Below are 20,510 nucleotides of genomic sequence, written 5' to 3'. Positions count from 1 at the left end.
TATTCACTGCCAATGTTCCATACAGCACACTTGTGACTACACTGCACGATCATATTATAGGGTGTGTCTCAAAGTGCCTTACAGCCATGGATTGTGGAAGGTGCTAGCAAAATGCAAATCTTTTTGATTTCCCTTCCCACCATCTTAATTTTGGGAGACTTTAGAAATGTATTTCCTAAGAAGTTTCCTCCTTCTAAATTGATGCATATTGAAAACATGCTTTGATACTGCAGTGAATTCAACTTCTAAGACTGACTGTTATGACGACCTTAATTGTTGATCAAGTGCATTATTGTAATGATGTAGCTGAACTAGTGACCTCGTATAATGATGCAGCAAAGACTTTAAAACCTGCAGAGCAGATGGGAATAAATTTTCAGATTTTTCTTTGCAACTGCATTTACAGGCAACCTAGTGAAAAAGTGAGCATTAATGAAGCCACTGGATTGTCTGAAAGACAAAGTGGTCCACTAATGTCCAATGGGGAAAAAGATCTGCTGTCTTTATGCTGTCTGGTTTGAAACTCCAGTCTCACACTAACATGGCTAACTATAAAATGTCCTCTCAAATGGCATAGCAAGCCACTTAGTTGTGCCAAGCCACCACCATTAGCAGACTAGTGGTTCAAGCAGGTGGCCTCCTACCACATTCTCAGGTCAACTGGCACAGGCAATGAATGCCAGTTCTGACATAAATGCAAGATACTAGTGAATGAATAAAACATTTTTCAATCCTATCTAAAGCATTTTCTGGGAGGAAGATGCATTCTAAACAATAAGCTTTGACCGCGTTACAGGACAATCTTTAAAGAATTGCACATCAGCAAACTGTTACGTCTCTCTCAATTCATATTTCTTAGCAACTCACCTCATTACAATCCTGGTCTACGATAATTCTCTTTTAGTACTGCGGGACATAGAGACCAGAAACCATAACACTGGCACTTACAGGAGATACAAGCAAGAAATAAACTATACAGGAAGGGAGTTAAGAGAAGGTCGGAGTGATTATAAGGTCACTTAACTTTCACGGTCATACTTCATGAAGTTACATAAATACAATTGCTTTTTCAGCCTCGTAATATATTATAACACAATCAAAGGTGACGCATCATAAACCAAAATACAAAATTCCAATAATTTGCAGTCATCACAAGTCCTAAGAACGCACTAGTGCCATATTCAGCAAAAGATAGTTGGTTTTGATTTCACAGAACAACTTACTCAGTGCAAGTCTGAATTTAATATCACTTGAAGTGACATCACAACAGTCATGACATGATGGTCTTTATGATGTGATGCTCTTCTGTCTCCCAATCACAAATTTCTTACCAAATCAGGATGCAAAGGCAGATTTATAACAGTATTTGAATATAATCATCTACAGACAAGCATCAGAGAAAATAGATTAAGCAAAGAATACAGTCTATGGTTTTGGGTGGATTTTTTTTTTCAAACCATTAAAGAACATTTAGGAGGAGGGAGTACTTCTCTTTATGACAAAAAAAAAAGACTCAACTGTTTTGCATAATGGTAGAAAATCTACTCTACCCATGACATAACCGACATCAGCTGATGAGTCCAAACTATTAACAAGCACTGCTGATTGCATTCTATCTGATCACTAAAGCTCAGTCTTTTTCGGGAGCATTCACTGTTATTACTGCCAGCTAGATCAGTTGGTATTGCAACGGCTGACCAGCTCTCCCGTGATTCCGGCTGCTGAACCTGCACAGAAACAGCACAGATAGCCATTCAACCCATCCTGCCTGAGCTAGCTCTTTACCCTAAAAACTTGTGATTTGTCATTTTTCAAACAGGTATCCAATTCCCTTTTGAAAGTTACTATTGAATCTGCTTTCAAAGAACAAAGAAATGTACAGCACAGGAACAGGCCCTTCGGCCCTCCAAGCCCGTGCCGACCATGCTGCCCGACTAAACTACAATCTACTACACTTCCTGGGTCCGTATCCCTCTACTCCCATCCTATTCATGTATTTGTCAAGATGCCCCTTAAATGTCACTATCGTCGCTGCTTCCACCACCTCCTCCAGTAGCGAGTTCCAGGCACCCACTACCCTCTGTGTAAAAAAGCTTGCCTCGTACATCTACTCTAAACCTTGCCCCTCTCATCTTAAACCTATGCCCCCTAGTAATTGACCCCTCTACCCTGGGGAAAAGCCTCTGACTATCCACTCTGTCTATGCCCCTCATAATTTTGTAGACCTCTATCAGGTCGCCCCTCAACCTCCATCATTCCAGTGAGATCAAACAGAGTTTATTCAACCGCTCCGCGTAGCTAATGCCCTCCATACCAGGCAACATTCTGGTAAATCTCTTCTGCACCCTCTCTAAAGCCTCCACATCCTTCTGGTAGTGTGGCGACCAGAATTGAACACTATACTCCAAGTGTGGCCTAACTAAGGTTCTATACAGCTGCGCCATGACTTGCCAATTCTTATACTCCATGCCCCGGCCAATGAAGGCAAGCATGCCGTCTGCCTTCTTGACTACCTTCTCCACCTGTGTTGCCCCTTTCAGTGACCCGTGGACCTGTACACCTAGATCTCTCTGACTTTCAATACTCTTGAGGGTTCTACCATTCACTGTATATTCCCTATCTGCATTAGACCTTCCAAAATGCATTACCTCACATTTGTCCGGATTAAACTCCATCTGCCATCTCTCCGCCCAAGTCTCCAAACAATCTAAATCCTGCTGTATCCCCTGGCAGTCCTCATCGCTATCCGCAATTTTTGTGTCGTCTGCAAATTTACTAATCAGTTACATTTTCCTCCAAATTATTATATACTACAAACAGCAAAGGTCCCAGCACTGATCCCTGCGGAACACCTCTGGTCACAGCCCTCCAATTAGAAAAGCATCCTTCCATTGCTGCTCTCTGCCTTCTATGACCTAGCCAGTTCTGTATCCACCTTGCCAGCTCACCCCTGATCCCGTGTGACTTCACCTTTTGTACTAGTCTACCATGGAGGGATCTTGTCAAAGGCCTTACTGAAGTCCATATAGACAACATCCACTGCCCTACCTGCATCAATTATCTTTGTGACCTCCTCGAAAAACTCTATCAAGTTAGTGAGACACGACCTCCCCTTCACAAAACCGTGCTGCCTCTCGCTAATACATCCATTTGCTTCCAAATGAGAGTAGATCCTGTCTCGAAGAATTCTCGCCAGTAATTTCCCTACCACTGAAGTAAGGCTCACCGGCCTGTAGTTCCCTGGATTATCCTTGCTACCCTTCTTAAACAGAGGAACAACAGTGGCTATTCTCCAGTCCTCCGGGACATCACCTGAAGACAGTGAGGATCCAAAGATTTCTGTCAAGGCCTCAGCAATTTCCTCTCCAGCCTCCTTCAGTATTCTGGGGTAGATCTCATCAGGCCCTGGGGACTTATGTATCTTAATATGTTTTAAGACGCACAACACCTCGTCTTTTTGGATCTCAATGTGACCCAGGCTTTCTACACACCCTTCTCCAGACTCAACATCTACCAATTCCTTCTCTTTGGTGAATACTGATGCAAAGTATTCATTTAATACCTCGCCCATTTCCTCTGGCTCCACACATAGTTTCCCTTGCCTATCCTTCAGTGGGCCAACCCTTTCCCTGGCTACTCTCTTGCTTTTTATGTACGTGTAAAAAGCCTTGGGATTTTCCTTAACACTATTTGCCAATGGAGTCTTCCTGATGAAAAAACTGCCTGTAGGCTTTACAAGCTTCCCAATGGAAATAGTTCTTATTATTTTTTTACCAATTCCTAATTCTGAACCCCTCTAGTAAATTACCCTTCAACATTCTCAGCTCCAAGAACAAATTTCTCCCATTTTTTTAGGTATTGATTTCCAAAGAAAGTGCACATGGAACTCATCCTATTAAATGGATGGCAAATACTAATTACTTTGAATAGTAAAACAATGTTTTTGCTGATACACACTAGTGGAGGTGTAAACCTAGATTATATTCAACATGCCACGTTCCTTCCTAATTGCTTGCTGCTTACTTTGTGTTCCTTGTGCAACCAAAGTCTTTTTGAACATCAACATTTAAACGTTTCAACACTTTGAAAACATGTTCTGCTTCTCTACTCTTGCAACCCAAGTGATTAACCTCACAATTACATTAGATATCAGCCACCTTGTTGCCCATTTACTTTCCTGCAACTCTCCAACTTGTATCCTCCTCACCGATAACAGTCGGACCAGCTTTGTATCAGCAACAAACATGGATCCAGTACTCTGTCGCTTCAATTGAGATATAATTTTGATTATAAATGGCTAAAGCCCCAGCACTGATCCTTGGGGCACTCCACTAGTTACAAATTGATAATGTGAAAATGCCCCATTTATCCCTACTCTCCGACTCTGGCCCATTAACCAATTCTCCATCTATGCTAATACACTACCCCAAACCTGTGCACCCTTCCCTTATCATGTGTATTAACATTATGGGTGGCACCTTAATAAATCCATTTTGGAAATCCAAGTAAACAATATCTGCTAGTTCTCCTTTGTCTCCACTACTAGTTACATCCTCAAAAGAATTCTGATAAATTTCTCAAACAGAATCTCCCTTTTGTAAAACCACAAAATTATTTTCTAATTGTACTGCTGAGTTTTCCTCAATAATAGATTCCAGGATTTCCCGATGACAGATGCCTGTGTAACAGGCCTGCAGTTTCCCCTTTTCTCTCTCTCCCTCATTTCCTAAATAGAGGCCTTAACTTTGTCAACTTCCATTCCATTGGGACCATCCTGGAATTCGGTGTTTTGGAAAATCATCACTGGAACATCCACTACCTTTGTTACTACCTCTTTTAGAACCCTCGGATGTAGGAAATCAGGTTGCAGGGGTTTGTCTGCTTTTAAACCCTCAGGTTTCTCCAATATAGAACTTCCGGTGGCGGCCATGAGCTGAGCGGTCGCACGTGGTTTGCTCTTACAAGGTCCTTTTAACCGGTCAAACTGAAACAAAATCCCCCCCAACCTCACACCCAGCTAACAACCAACCAATCGACATGTCGATCAACCACGGAGCCGGAAAAATCGTAAAACCCGAGAAAGGAAGACCCCAATCTCAGAGTGAAGGGACTTGGGGGGGATGGGGGATGAAGCACAGCTGAGCACAGCGGACCGAGCAGGCTAGCCAAAACAAACGCCACACACCCGTCAATGGAGCATCTCTCGATAGTGCTCCAGAAACACAGGGACTCAATAAAAGAGGACCTTATGACAGCCATGAGGTTGGCTATTGAAACCACACTGGCCCCCGCAAGAGGCGATTGAAAGAGCGAAGCAGAGACTGGAGACCCAGGAAGTGACGGTGCGGGACCTGGAGCAACCGGCCACCGACCAGGGCGAGCAGATCGCCTTGCTCAAAAACGGCAAGGTTGGTAACAACCCAAAAAACGCTCAAGGGGAACGTTGCTGACCAGGGGAATAGGTCCCGTCGACAGAACCTGAGGGGGCAGGAACCCAACAGAATGCGTCGCTAGAATATTCAGGAAACTGGTCAGAGAGGAAGGCTTCGCCAAACCCCCAGAGGTAGACTGGGCCCACAGGTCGCGCCGGCAAAAGCCCTAGTCAGGAGATCCACCAGGAGCGATAATCACAAAACGACACAAGTTTCAATATAAGGAGCGGGTACTTAACTGGGTGAGGAGCACATGGTCGTGTAGCTGACAAAATCCCCACCTACCAAGATATTGGAGCCGATCTGGCCAAGCGCCGGGTGGAGTTTAACTGGGCCAAAGCAGCTTTATTCAAAAGTAAGGTGGGGGTTGGCATGCTGTACCCAGCGAGACTATGAGTTACATTCAACAGCAAAGAATATTACTATAACATACCGGAGGGAGTTTATCTGAGGTGGGGGGGGCACCACCATGGGGAGCAGGCTAGTATATGGGAGTAAAAAGGGAGGGAGTGTCTAGCAGGGGGGAGGGGGGGCAAAACAGCAATGTGGGGGGGGGGGGGGGCAGGGGGACAAGCAGATGAGGAAGGGTGGGGGAGGGGAAAGGGAATGACAAGAGCAGAAGGGCACAGGGGGGTTTGGGATTAGGTGGGGGGAAGGGGAGAGGGTTAGAATGTTGGTTGCAACATGTTGCACATGGGGACAGCTGGAAAGTGGAAGGCGATGGTGGCCACCTTGGATGGCCCATGAACAAAAGGAACCGCCCCCATTAGTTGCAGGTCACGAACAGGTTCTCGAAGAGGTTGGTGAATTGCTTCCATGTATTGTCAAAGCCTTCTTCCGATCCTCTGATGGTGAATTATATTTCCTCCAAATGTAAGGAATTTGCCAAGTCAAACAGGTAAGAGAGAGGCAAAAATAGACATTGGACCACTGGAAAATGTGGCTGGAGAAGTAATAATAGGAAACAAAGAAATGGCAGACAAACTGAATAGTTACTTTGCATCAGTCTTCACAGTGGAAGACACCAGTGGGATGCCAGAGCTCCAGGAGAACCAGGGGACAGAGTGAGTGAAGTGACCATTACGAAGGAGAAGGTTCTGGGGAAACTGAAATGTCTGAAGGTGGATAATCACCTGGACCGGATGGACTACACCCCAGGGTTCTAAAAGAGATAGCTGAGGAGATTGTGGAGGCATTGGTGATGATCTTTCAGGAATCACTGGAGGCAGGAAGGATCCCAGAGGACTGGAAAGTGGCTAATGTAACACCACTGTTTAAGAAGGGAGGCAGGCAGAAGACAGGAAATTATCGGCCGGTTAGCCTGACTTTGCTCATTGGTAAGATTTTAAAGTCTGTTATTAAAGATGAGATTGCGAAGTACTTGGAAGTGCATGGTAAAACAGGCCCGAGTCAGCACAGCTTTGTCTAAGGGAGGTTATGTCTGACAAATCTGTAGAGTTCTTTGAGGAGGTAACAAGGAAATTAGACAAAGGAGAACCAGTGGACGTTATTTATTTAGATTTCCAGAAGGCCCTTGACAAGGTGCCGCATAGGAAACTGTTAAATAAGTTAAAAGCCCATGGTGTTAAGTGTAATATCCTGGCATGATTAGAGGATTGGCTGACTGGCAGAAGGCAGAGTGGGGATGAAGGGATCTTTTTCCGGATGGCAGCCAGTGACTAGTGGTGTGCCTCAGGGGTCTGTGCTGGGACCACAGCTTTTCACAATATACATTAATGATCTGGAAGGAACTGAAGGCACTGTTGCGAAGTGTGCAGATGATACAAAGAATGGGGATGAGAAAATGTCAGCCATGATTGAATGGCGGAGCAGACTCGATGGGCCGAGTGGCCTAATTCTGCTCTTATGGAATGGATGACACAATGTCTGCCTTGCTTTACCAGTCCCAGTAAAACATCCTGAAGACAATGAGCGAGTTGGGAAACTTTCTCACTGCCCAGTTGAAACTAGAAAGAAACTGGGAGTGGTCCCTGCAGTAGCAGCAAAGGTGCAGGGACAACTACACCAGGCACCCACACTGACAACCCTCCCACCCACCGCTGGTAGGGGACATCTGCACACACCCCAACCCAGTGTGGTGACAGCAGTGCCCCACCCATCCCCCCCAGCATGGGAGCAGCTTCACCCACTCCATCCATCACCCCATCTCTGCATGGGGACAGCTACACCCTCCACATGATGGAAAGGGTTATCAACAGTGCTATCAAGTAGCACTTACTGAGCAATAAAATAAAGTCGCCATAGTCCCACACAACCAACCACATGTGGGAGAGCTGACTGGTGGTGATTTAACCGGAGGATCACCACAGCTCAGACGAGGAGCAAGGTTGAGAAGATGGGTTTTCATGAATAACCTCAGCTGGTACGAGAATTTTCCCAACGCTGTTGGCCTCACTCTGTCCAGCCACTAAACTTCTCAGACGTTCAGTTTGAATTCGCCAGGGTCTCTCAGCTCCTGATCTCATTACAGCCTTAGTTCAAAAATAGACAAAAGAGTTGAACTCCAGAGGTGATGGGAGAGTGACTGCTCTTGCCATCAAGGCAACATTTTCTCCAGTATGACATCAAGGAGCCCTAGTAAAACTGGATGCAAATGGGAACCAGATGGAAAACTCTCCACTAGTTGGAGTCATACCTGGCATAATTGAAGATGGTTGTGGCTATTGAAGGTCTGTCATCTCAGCCCTGGGAGATCATTGTAGGAGATCCTCAGGGTGGCTTCCGAGACTCAACCATCATCAGCTGCTTCATCAATGACCTTCCTTCCAACATAAGGTCAGAAGTGGGGATGTTCGCTGTTGATTGCACAATGTTCAGCACCATTCCTGACTCCTCAGACACTGAAGCAATCAACGTACAAATGCAGTCCTGGACAATGCCCAGGCTTGGGCTGACAAGTGGCACATGCCACACAGTGACCATCTCCGATAAGAGTGAATCAAACTATCACCCCTAGACATTGAATAGTAGTACCATCGCTCATACCCCACTATCAAAATCCTGGGGGTCACCATTGACCAGAAACTGAACTGGACTAGCCAGTATAAATATGGCCACAAGAGCTGGTCAGTGACGAGTAACTCACTTCCTGACTCCCCAAAGCCTATCCACCATCTATCTACAAGGCACATGTCAGGAATGTGATGGACCAATTTTGGATGACTTTAGACTGCATCAGGGGACGAGACAGGATGCCCCCTCGCCCCACTGTTGTTTGCGCTGGCTAAAGAGCCGTTGGCAATCGCTCTGAGAGCTTCAAGGGGCTGGTCCGGGGGAGGCGTGGAGCACAGGGTTTCACTCTATGCGGATGATCTGCTTCTGTACATTTCGGACCCAGTAGAGGGGATGGAGGAAATCATGAAGATTTTAGGGGAATTCGGCCGATTTTCGGTGTATAAGCTAAACATGGATAAGAGTGCAATGTTTGTGGTTCAGGCGATGGGACAGGAGGGGCGACTGGGGGAGCTGCCGCTTAGGTCAGTAAGGGGTAGTTTTAGGTACCTGGGCATCCAAGTGGCACGGGAATGGGACCGGCTGCATAAATCGAATCTGGCCCAGCTAGTGGACCAAATGAAGGACGATTTCCGGAGATGGGACGCGCACCCGTTGTCGCTGGCCGGGAGGGCACAAACGGTGAAAATGATGGTCCTCCCGAGGTTCCTATTTGTATTTCAATGTCTCCCCATTTTTATTCCGCGGTCCTTTTTTAAGCGGGTCAACAGTGTGATTATGGGCATCGTCTGGACGGGCAAGGAAGTAATGCTCAAGCGGAGCCGGGGAGAGGGCAGCTGGCGCTGCCAAATTTTAGTAATTATTACTGGGCGGCGAACATAGCCATGATCAGGAAATGGGTGGTTGGAGAGGGGTCAGCGTGAGTGCATATGGAGGCTGCTTCTTGCAAGGGCACCAGTCTGGGGGCGTTGGTAACTGCGTCTCTGCCGCTCCAACCGGCGCAGTACTCCACCAGCCCCGTGGTGGTGGCGGCCCTGAGAGTTTGAGGCCAGTGGAGGCGGCATGTGGGAGCATCGGTCTGGGCCCCAATTTGTGATAACCACCGGTTTGCCCTGGGGAGCATGGATGGGGGGGTTCCTTCCGGGTATGGCAGAGAGTGAGTGTTCATAGAGAGGAGCTTTCCGAGTATGAGGGTGCTGGGGGAAAATTTTGGGCTGTCGAGGGGAAACAAATTCAGATACTTGCAGATGCGGGACTTCCTTCGTAAACAGGTGGCAACCTTCCCGCTGAGGGGGATTCAGGACAGGGTAATTTCCAGAGGGTGGTTAGGGGAGAGGAGCGTTTCGGACATCTATCAGGAGCTTATGGGGTCGGAGGAGACGCAGACCGAGGAGCTGAAGCGTAAGTGGGAGGAGGTGCTGGGAGGTGAGATAGAGGATGGTTTATGGGCAGACGCGTTGAGTAGAGTCAACACGTCTGCAACATGTGCCAGGCTCAGCCTGATACAATTTAAGGTTGTGCACCGGGCTCACATGACAGTGGCCCGGATGAGCAGATTCTTTGGGGTGGAGGACACGTGCACAAAATGCGCGGGAGGACCAGTGAACCTTGTCCATATGTTTTGGACATGTCCAAAGCTTCAGGGATTTTGGCAGGGGTTTGCGGAAGTCATGTCCAAGGCTGTAAAAACAAGAGTAGCGCTGGGTCCAGAGGTGGCGATTTTCAGGGTGTCGGAAGATCGGGAATCCAGGAGGAAAAAGAGGCAGATGTTCGGGCCTTGGCTTCCCTGGTATCCAGAGACGGATACTATTGGCATGGAGGGACCCAAAGCCAGAGACCTGGCTAGCTTTCTCTGTATGGAGAAAATTCAGTTCACCTTGAGAGGTTTACTGTTAGGGTTCACCCGGAGGTGGCAACCGTTCATAGACTTCCTTGCGGAAAATTAATCATCAGCAGATGGTGGGGAAAGAGTAGTTTAGGTTAGAGTAGGGGGGTAATAAGGGTGGGACCTGTACGAAAGGTAAACCGTTTTTGCACTATGTTTATGGTTTCATGTATCTGGTCTACTTGGTTGTTGTTTCAATACCAAAAAACCTCAATAAAATGTTGATTAAAAAAAAAGGAATGTGATGGACATCTCCCCACTTGCCTGGATGAAAGTAGCTGCAAACCATCCAGGACAAAGCAGCATGCTTGATTGGCACCGCTTCAACAAACATTCAAACCCTCCACCACTAGCGCACAGTAGGTGCCATGTGTACTATTTTCAAGATGCATTGCAGGGACTCACCAAGTCTCCTTGCAAACCCAAGACCACTACCATCTAGAATGACAAATGCAGCAAATGTATGGAAACACCACCATCTGGAAGATCCCTTCCAAGTCATCACCACCTTAACTTGAAAATATATTGCTGTTCCTCTACTGTCGCAGGGTCAAAATCGTGGAATTCCATCCCTAACAGCACAGTGGGTGTACTACAAAACATGGACTGCAGCAGTTCAAGAAGCCAGCTCACCACCATCTTCTCAGCGACAATTAGGGGTGGGAAGTAAAGTGTTGGCCTCGCCAGTGGCACTCACCCCGTTAGAATGAATTTTTAAAAACAATGCAAACCCCCCCACCCACCCAGGGTGCATCGCCACCCCCCTCCCCACACCCCAACGAGGGGCACTGATGCCCCCATCACCACCCCTAGTGCGGGGGGCACCTTGGCCATCCTCCTCGCCTCCAGCATGGGGACATCCTGGCTCTTCTGCAGAATGGGGACATTCCCCCACCCCCACAGCATGGGGACAAACACCATTTTCTTCCCCCCCCCTCCCCAGCATGGGAATATCACCCTCCTCAAGCAATGGGACATCTCCCTCCGACACCCCCCCCCTCCCCCCAAGCAAAGGGAACCCCCCTCCAAAGCACAAGTGACATCCCCCTCTACTGCCCTCAACCACCTCCTCCTGCCAAGCATAGGGCCACCCCCCTCCTTCTCTTCCACCAACCCCAGCATAGGGACACCCCCCCCCCCCAACTCCTCTCTTCCCCCCCCCACCCCAACTCCTCTCTACCCCCCCCAACTCCTCCTCTCTCCCCCCCCCCCCAACTCCTCCTCTCTTCCCCCCCCCCAACTCCTCCTCTCTTCCCCCCCCCAACTCCTCCTCTCTTCCCCCCCCCCCCAACTCCTCCTCTCTTCCCCCCCCCAACTCCTCCTCTCTTCCCCCCCCCCAACTCCTCCTCTCTTCCCCCCCCCCAACTCCTCCTCTCTTCCCCCCCCCCAACTCCTCCTCTCTTCCCCCCCCCCCAACTCCTCCTCTCTTCCCCCCCCCCCAACTCCTCCTCTCTTCCCCCCCCCCCCCCCCCAAGCACAGGGGACATCCCTTCCCCTGAACAGGTGCAGGAATGTAGAGACTAGGGGCTTTTCACAGTAACTTCATTTGAAGTCTACTTGTGACAATAAGCGATTTTCATTTAATTTTTCACATCCCCCCCTCCTTCTCTCTCTCTTCCCCGCACCCCCCCCCCCCAGCATAGGGACATTCCCCTCCGCTGCCGCCCCCCCCCTTCCAAGCAAAGGGACAACCCCCTCCTTCTCTCCCCCCACCCCAGCATAGGGACATGCCCCTCCTTCACTCCCCCACCCCAGGGACAACCCCCTCCTCCCCCAGCATCGGGACATGTCCCTCCTTCACTCTCCCCAGCCCACAGCATAGGGACATCCCCATAGGAGGGGGGGCGGGGAGGAAAGAGGGCGTGGGGGGGGGGAAAGAGATGGGGAAGAGAGGAGGGGGGCATTTGCCGTCTCCACCCCCCAGCATATGGACATACCCCTCCTCCCCCCGGCAGCAGAGGGACATGCACCCCTTCTCCTCCCCACCCCAGCATAGGGACATTCCCCTCCTTCGCTCACCCCCCCAGCATAGGGAAATCCCCAACCTTCTCCTCCATCCCCCCCAGCATAGGGACACCCCCCCTCCTCCACCAGGGCAGCACGGTAGCTAGCACAATTCCTTCACAGCTCCAGGGTCCCAGGTTCGATTCCCGACTTGGGCTACTGTCTGTGCGGAGTCTGCACGTTCTCCTCATGTGTGCGTGGGTTTCCTCCGGGTGCTCCAGTTTCCTCCCACAATCCAAATATGTGCAGGTTAGGTTGATTGGCCATGATAAATTGCCCTTAGTGTCCAAAATTGCCCTTAGTGTTGGATGGGGTTACGAGGTTATGGGGATAGGGTGGAGGTGTGGGCTTGGGTAGGGTGCTCTTTCAAAGAGCCAGTGCAGACTCGATGGGCCGAATGGCCTCCTTCTGCACTGTAAATTCTATCTATGAACCCCCAAGCACACAGGGAATTTCCCCCCCCCTCCCCCCACATAGGGACATCGACATCCTTCTCTACCCCCACTCTCCCCCCAGCAGAGGGATATCCCCATCCTTCTCTGCAACCCCTACACAGGGACATCCTTATCCTCCCCGAAGCATAGGGAATCCTCATCCTCCCCCAAGCATAGGGAACTTTCATTCGGGGGCAGCAGTGGTCAGCATTGCTGCCTCACGATGCCTGGGTCCCAGGTTCGATTCTGGATCTGGGTCACGGTCTGTGTGGAGTTCGCACATTCTCCCCGTGTTTGCGTGGGATTCGCCCCCACAACCCAAAGATGTGCAGGGTCGGTGGATTGGCCACGCTAAATTGCCCCTTAATTGGAAAAACTGAATTTGGTACACTAAATTTTACGGGCAGCACGGTAGCATTGTGGATAGGGACAACTCCCTCCTTACCCCCCAGCATAGAGAAATTCCCATAGGATGTCCCTATGCTGGAGGGGGTGTCCCATCTCCACCCCCCAGCATATGGACATACCTCTCCACCCCCCCCCCCCCCCCCCCAGCATATGGACATACCTCTCCACCCCCCCAGCATATGGACATCCCCCCCCCACACACCATCTACCCATACCCCCGGCGCGCGCGCCCTCCCCCGGGGACAGGGAGCGGCCGGCTCCCGGGAGCAACTTCCGCTTCCCCGGCCGATCAGCTCACTTCGCCGGGACCCAGTTAAACGGGAACCAGGGTGTGAACGGGAGCCGTGTTGGGTCGGTGGGTTGGTATTGTAGGTTTGGCGGGAGGGTTTTGGGAGCTGCACGGCCTCCCTCTTGCCCGGACCTTGCTCGTCTCCCGGGTAAACACTCACCCTGGCGGTTCCTGCTGGTGATTCCCACTCTCCTGTCTCTGAAATTGGCGCACAAACTGTCAGCGCCAGCCCCCAACAACAGCCCCTTTCATTGGCCGCTGCCGCTGTTAGTAAAGGCCATGTCCATTGGCCGGACGTAACCCCGCCCGCCCCGTCACCCTCCGGCCAATCGGCAGCCAGGGGCGGGGCCTCCGCCTGTCATTCAAATGCAGCAGCAGCTCCTCTGGTGTCTCAGGCAAATCCTGGGGGTGACAGGAGAACTTACCCCCACTGCAGGTTCCATGGGTTCTGACCTGGCTGCTGAGTACAACATGTGATCGGCAGATTTTGCCACACGTAATAATAATAATCTTTATTAGTAACTTCATTGCAGTGTGAATATTTATTTTCGGATATAAATTTTGAGTACCCAATTCGTTTTTTTCCAATTCAGGGGCAATTTAGTGTGGTCAATCCACCTACCCTGCACATCTTTGGGTTGTGGGGGCGAAACTCACGCAAACACAGAGAGAATTTGCAAACTCCACGCGGACAGTGACCCAGAACCGGGATCGAACCTGGGACCACGGCGCAGTGAGGCAGCAATGCTAACCACTGCGCCACCGTGCTCCTTTGCAGTGTTAATATAAGCCTACTTGTGAAAATCCCATAGTCGCCACATTCCGGCGCCTGTTCGGGTACACTGAGAGCGAATTCAGAATGTTCAATTCACCTAACAAGCACATCTTTTGCGGGCAGGTGGTGTTTGAAGGGTGGGGTCAATGAGTCGTTGCACACTGTCTCCCACGCCTCAACTTTGGCTCTGCACGTACCCTGACAAACCCGATGTGTTCGCTGCCTTTCCAAATGAAAGTTCTCCACTTTGGTCAGTCCCAGGACAGGGAGTCCATTGGCATCTGCGGGAATATTTGACTCAGAGATGCCTTATGGGCACCCCCTAAAGCATTTCCGCCGCCCTCCTGTGTATCTCCTGCCATGGCCAGGTTCTGAGAGGGGAAAAGTTGCTTTGAGAGTCTGGCGGCAGACGTACTAATGCCCCGTGGAGCACATTTTGAGTGGTTAGCACCTCGATGCTGGGCAGGTTGGCTTGGGAGAGGACGCCGCACTTGGACTAGAACAGACTGCCTTTCTTGCTCCTGGGTTTGGAGGATCTTCCCCAAAAGCCGACACAGAAATCATAGGTCCAGCTTTTATCGCGGGTTGAGGTTTTCCCGCAACCTGGCAGGTGTGGCAGGTTCTGCAAACACCTTGCGACAACTTTGTGGAGGAGTGGCCAATAGAACCTTTGGCTCGTACAGCCTTGGGTTTTTCATATATCTGCATGCCCAGCCATTGGAATGTTGTGTACTCGCCGTAATATTTCCCGTCGACAGCACCACTATTGGTGGATCACTCCACATTTGCCCAGGTCTGTGAAGGGGCTCTCCATTTCCTCATCAGCATCTCCTTTTTAATGTTGGAACATTCAGGGGCTGCCTTTGCCTCAGCTTCAGTTTGGGCAGTCGGGGCTAACTTTTTTAACAGCAGGTCAGCTTACCCTAACGAAGGAAAATGTATTTATTACCTAGTTAGGGTGTTCAAGATTCCCAAAAAAGGTTTCATATAACCAGATAATGAAGTCGTCTGTCTGCAGTTCCACTTCAGCCTCCACTGACGGAGCTTCTCTGGGCATAGACCAGGTTGCCACACAGTCAGGAAAAATGGCAGGAACATTCTCCTGCATGTGCTCTGTCTCCCTCAGTTTCTTTGAGATCACTGGAGATGCTATCACATTTTATCCCGACAGGCCATTGCCGAATAGCAGGACGACTCCCACAGTCATCGGGCCTGAAACAAGGGTGCACTCCAGACACACCCAGCATAAGAAGATGGGAATATAAAAGTTATCCTTTGATAACTTTAACCAACACATTGGCACTTTCTGCACTCTCTGGTGGAATGGTCATGCCTTTTCCCAGCAGTAGGCTTTCGCTCCCCCCATATCTTTCATTATCACCGTAGGCTTAATTGCCTCACTCTGGGGAAATTTGGCCACTCTTCGTACGGAATCTCTCGAGATTTGTTCAAACTCAGCCATACTCTCAGTAGTGTGTCTACGAGGATTTGCTGCTGCAGTCAGAGCCATAGACTGGTGCCCTGCTCTCTGATTGACTCATTCTCTGCGTGGGGTTTATATGCCGTAATACAAAGAACATAGATCAAAGAACAATACAGCACAGGAACAGGCCCTTCGACCCTCCAAGCCTGTGCCGTTCATGATACCAACCTTGGCCAAAACCCTCAGCACTACCTTGTGCCGTATCCCTCAGGTTTTTTCCCATAACCTCCAACAGTCAGGACGGAGGTGCCTTGCCAGTGGGCAGTTAAAATCTGCCCTCACGTTTCTTTGCAGCATTATCCTTTCTGGCCCCCTGCATTTTCAGCTGTCTCTTCTCTCCGCTGGGTACTCAGTTTTGCACCATTCTCCCACTCGATGTGGAGAGGTGTAATGTGGAAGCTGATTGGAAAGGCACCTTAATTTTGCAGATGTTTAGTGAATGGCCCATTTCCTCATATGCTTCAGACAAGGAATTAACAATGGCCTGGATGGAGCTCAGTTTCTGAGTGAGGGACTCACGCACAAGCACCCTCTGTACTGGAGCACAATGACCAAAGCTAGTGCCATTTTGGTTTTTGGATTGAAGGTGACTTAGGTTACCTCCCTGCTTGTGGGTAACTTGATGGTGGTAAGGTGCAAAATTGCAGCAACGAAGATGGTAAAAGGGTCGGTGCAATGCCACAGCCTTATTTGGCCCCAGTCCTGCTGAGATAGGATCTGTGGTGGTTCCAATGCTGAGAATCACAGTTTACACTGCACAGCAAGACAGCAAAAATTTCCAACTGCAGCCAGCCAGATTTAAAGAGGATATTCCATACGTTGACAGAATCAAAGGCTTTCATGAAGTTGAAAATGGCAATGCACCATGGTTGGTGCTGTCCTTTCCATTTTTTTTGGTTTTGTCATGCAGTGTCTGCTGCGTCTTGATGGGCAAAGAACACAGTGCAGCTCTGGAAGAAGTTCTTCAGCCTCTGTGAAGGAGGCAATTGAAGAAGATCCTTGCAATGATCTTCCCGTTCCAGCAATCAGACTTGTCTCTGAAATTCTTATGTTTTCTAAGACCCATGTTCTCTTATTCTGTTTAAGGCATTTCGCTCCTTTATATCTCAATGATAAGTGCTCCAAGTTGTCCTGGCATTTTGACCTTTGAAGTTAACTTGGTTTAATTTGCACTATTTATTCATATTTGATAGAATAATCACCAATTCCTTACAGATATTGCACGGAATGGACAAAATCTTGGACCTCGCAGAACTTGTCCGAATGGTGCTGCTGGCAGGCCAAGCGGGCAGACAGCGGAGAAGGCGGCAGCAGCAGCATCGATAGAGGCATGTGGCAGCAGCCCATGTGTAGGGTCCTGCCACATACCCTGAGAACCCAGCCACCCATCAGGCCAGGGAGGGACCCAGAGAGGGAGGCCTGCGATGTCTCAAGGTGTACAGGTGTCACTGATCATCTGAATAGAAGACGGACAGCGTTTGCCGCAGGAGGCACCACCTCAACAAGGGGCTATGCCATGTCCTTGTGCTCTTGGCACCGTGTGGAGGAGGAGGATACCCGCTCCCAATAGCCATCAAGGTCACCTCAGCCCTGAACTTTTACGCATCAGGATCATTCCAGAGCTTGAGCGGGGACATGTGTGGCATCTCATAAGCTGCAGCCCACAAGTGCATCCATGAAGTCAAGGATGCCCTGTTTGCCCGGGCATTAATCTATCTTAACTTTGACATAGACCAGGCCTGACAAGATGTCCGGGCAGCAGGATTCTCCGCCATCGGTGGAATGCCCAAGATCCAGGGGTTAATAGATGGCACTCATGTCGCCTTATGATCATCTGGGTGCCATATATCAACAGGAAGGGCTTCTACTTCCTGAACCTCCAGCTCATGTGCGACCACCACATGACGATCATGCACATGTGTGCACGCTTCCCAGGGAGTGTGCACAACGTTTACATCCTGGGCAAGGTGGACATTCCCCGCCTCTCCGAGGACCACCCCAGGATGGGGGATAAGGGGTACCCACTGAGGACCTGGATAATGATGCCAGTATGGAGGCCAGTGACCGATGTGCAGACCCGATGCAACGAGGCCACTACCAACCGAGTTGCCATCGAGTAGTGCATTGGACTCCTCAAAATGCGTTTCCGATGCTTCGACTGCTCTGGTCATGCCCTGCACCCTCCCCCCCTCCCCCAAGAAGGTCACCCAGTTGTGGTGGTCTGCTGTGTCCTCCACAACCTGGCACAGCAGTGGGCCGATGTTCTGGAGGTAGAGGAACATGTGGCCATTTACAAGGAGGAGGCCGAGGAGGCACCAGATGAAGAGGGGCTGCAGGACGAAGCTGGGTAGGACCCACAGAAGCAGCTGGAGGATGGAGGACAGGTGGCAGTGGCAAGGGTCCAGCAAACCTGGAGGGTGAGGGACGCCCTCATCCCCTGCTTCACATAGGACATGTCCTCGTCCGTCATTCCCTGTCTCCCCAAACCCCTTCCCGCCCCCCCGCCCCCCATACCTCTGCCTTTTTCTTCCCCCCTTCACCATTCATTCCCGCCCCCCTCCTCCCACTCAGTTCCCATGCTCCCAGGGTCTGTATAACATCACTCCAGGGTGATGGGACTGTGTCGGGACTGTCAGCGGGTTACGGTCGAGGACAGGGGGGTGATGATACCCCTTAGAGAGCTGAGCTCCTCATTCAATGCCATAGTCTGACCCCTGCCTGTCTGCTGAGTGCTCGCTCACACTCATCGCTTGCATGTGGTGTGCCGGGCCTGCATGTGGTGTGCCGGGCGGGGTGGGGGGGAAGGGGGGGGGCTGGGGCGAGGGGGGGTGTGGTAGTCACCACTGTTGTATTATATTGTATATACTGCACTGCATACGAGGGTATTACGGTAAAGCCCCTGTACTACAGGTGCGGGGGTAGATCCCTGCCTGCTGGCTCCGCCCAGTAGGCGGAGTATAAATGTGTGTGCTCTCTGAACTGCAGCCATTTCGGTAGCAGCTGTAGGAGGCAACACATCTCTGTGTAATAAAGCCTCGATTACTCTCTACTCTCGTCTCATCGTAATTGATAGTGCATCAATTTATTACACAGAGATTTTACAAAGATGGATCTCCGCATCAAGCCAGATCGCCTGCAGCTGCATCCTCAAGCAGACAACGCCAAAAAGGACTTTGCACATTGGCTAGCTTGCTTTGAAGCATACATCGGATCTGCAACAGACCCAATCCCAGAAGCACAGAAGCTCCAGATTCTGTACACGCAGCTGAGCTCCGATGTCTTTCCCCTCATCCAGGACGCGCATACCTACGCAGAGGCCATGGCGCTACTGAAGGAGAATTACGCTCAGCAGACCAACAAGATCTACACCAGGCACCTCCTGTCCACGCTGCACCGACTTCCCGGTGAGTCTGTGGAAGATTTCTGGCGTGCCCTGCTCGCCCTGGTGAGATACTGTGATTGCCAGACCGTTTCGGCCGCTGAACATTCTAACCTGCTAATGAGAGACGCGTTCAATACAGGCATAGGGACGGCCTACTTCCGCCAGCGCCTCTTAGAAGGGGCTACGCTTGACCTCGCGGCAACCAAGAAACTAGAGCTCTCACTCACAGTCGTCTCACGCAACGTACAGGCGTATGCCCCCGACCGAACTGCCCACTCCTCCTGGGCATCGTGGATGCTGCCAACGGCCACCTCATCGTGGACCCCATCAGCGACCGCCCCCAGCCAACCCCACGCCTGTGCCAAGCGGCAGCCAACCAACCCCGGGGGACCCAAGTGCTACTTCTGCAAACAGCCAAAACACCCCCGGCAGCGCTGCCCGGCGTGGAGCGCGCTCTGCAGGGCCTGCGGCAAGAAAGGACAATTCGCTGCAGTGTGCCAGGCCCGCTCAATCGCCACTATTGTCCCTGCACCCCCCCCCCGCGTGCGGCCAGTAGGCGCAGCCATCTTCCTCGCCTCAGACCACGTGTGGCCCATGGGCGCCGCTATCTTGCTCCCCTCACAACACGTGCGGCCTGTGGGCACCGCCATCTTGCTTGCCTCACAACCAATGGGCGGAGCAATCTTGCCAACCCCAGGACACGTGCGGCCCGAGGGCGCCGCCATCTTGCCTGCCTCAGGACACGTGCGGCCCGTGGGCGTCGCCATCTTCCCTGCCTCAGGAACCCTGCCCGTCGGGCACCTCATCGGGCCGCTCATCGCCTGCAACCGCCGATGACCAGCCGCATCTCGCCTCCGTCACGATCGACCAGTCCCGACCGCACAACCTCGCGACCGTGTCGACAAAGGTGAAGGTTGACGGGCATGAGATATCCTGCCTTCTGGACTCCGGTAGCACTGAGAGCTTCATCCACCCCGATACGGTAAGGTGCTGCTTCCTCGCGGTACACCCCATTAACCATTGAATCTCCCTGGCCTCCGGATCCCACTCCGTGCGATCCGGGGGAACTGCATCGCCACCCTCATCATCCAGGGCGTAGAGTTCAGCGGCTTCCGGCTCTACGACATCCCCAACCTCTGCGCTGCCTTGCTACTTGGCCTGGAATTCCAGTGCAACCTCCAGAGCCTAACTCTCAAATTCGGCGGGCCCCTACCACCCCTTATTGTCTGCGGCCACACGACCCTTAAGGTCGACCCGCCTTCTCTGTTTGCAAACCTCACCCCGGATTGCAAACCAGCCGCCACCAGGAGCAGACGGTACAGCGCCCAGGACAGGACCTTCATCAGGGCTGAGGTCCAGCGGCTGCTGCGGGAAGGTATCATAGAGGCCAGCAACAGGCCCTGGAGAGCCCAAGTGGTAGTGGTGAAAACAGGGGAGAAAAACAG

General features: G+C 51.0%; 1 protein-coding gene across 6 annotated transcripts in view; it reads right to left on the bottom strand.

The window, feature by feature from the left end:
* vrk1 (VRK serine/threonine kinase 1) overlaps window positions 1-13,700 on the bottom strand; it is a 105,229-nt gene extending 91,529 nt beyond the window's left edge. For 4 of the 6 annotated variants that reach the window (XR_011938503.1, XM_072492920.1, XM_072492930.1 and 1 more), the window contains exon 1: window positions 13,586-13,700. The gene's annotated coding sequence lies outside the window, so the exon portion shown is untranslated. Of the gene's footprint in view, window positions 1-867; window positions 1,136-13,585 lie in introns of those variants that run through there. The other 2 variants (XM_072492905.1, XM_072492897.1) reach the window with 2 other exon arrangements.
* Between the last annotated feature and the right edge of the window lie 6,810 nt (window positions 13,701-20,510).

This window comes from Scyliorhinus torazame, chromosome 2 (genome assembly GCF_047496885.1).
Source record: "Scyliorhinus torazame isolate Kashiwa2021f chromosome 2, sScyTor2.1, whole genome shotgun sequence".
NCBI lineage: Eukaryota > Metazoa > Chordata > Chondrichthyes > Carcharhiniformes > Scyliorhinidae > Scyliorhinus > Scyliorhinus torazame.
The sequence above is the reverse complement of the archived record's forward strand: the minus strand, read 5'-3'. Positions and strand labels throughout refer to the sequence as shown.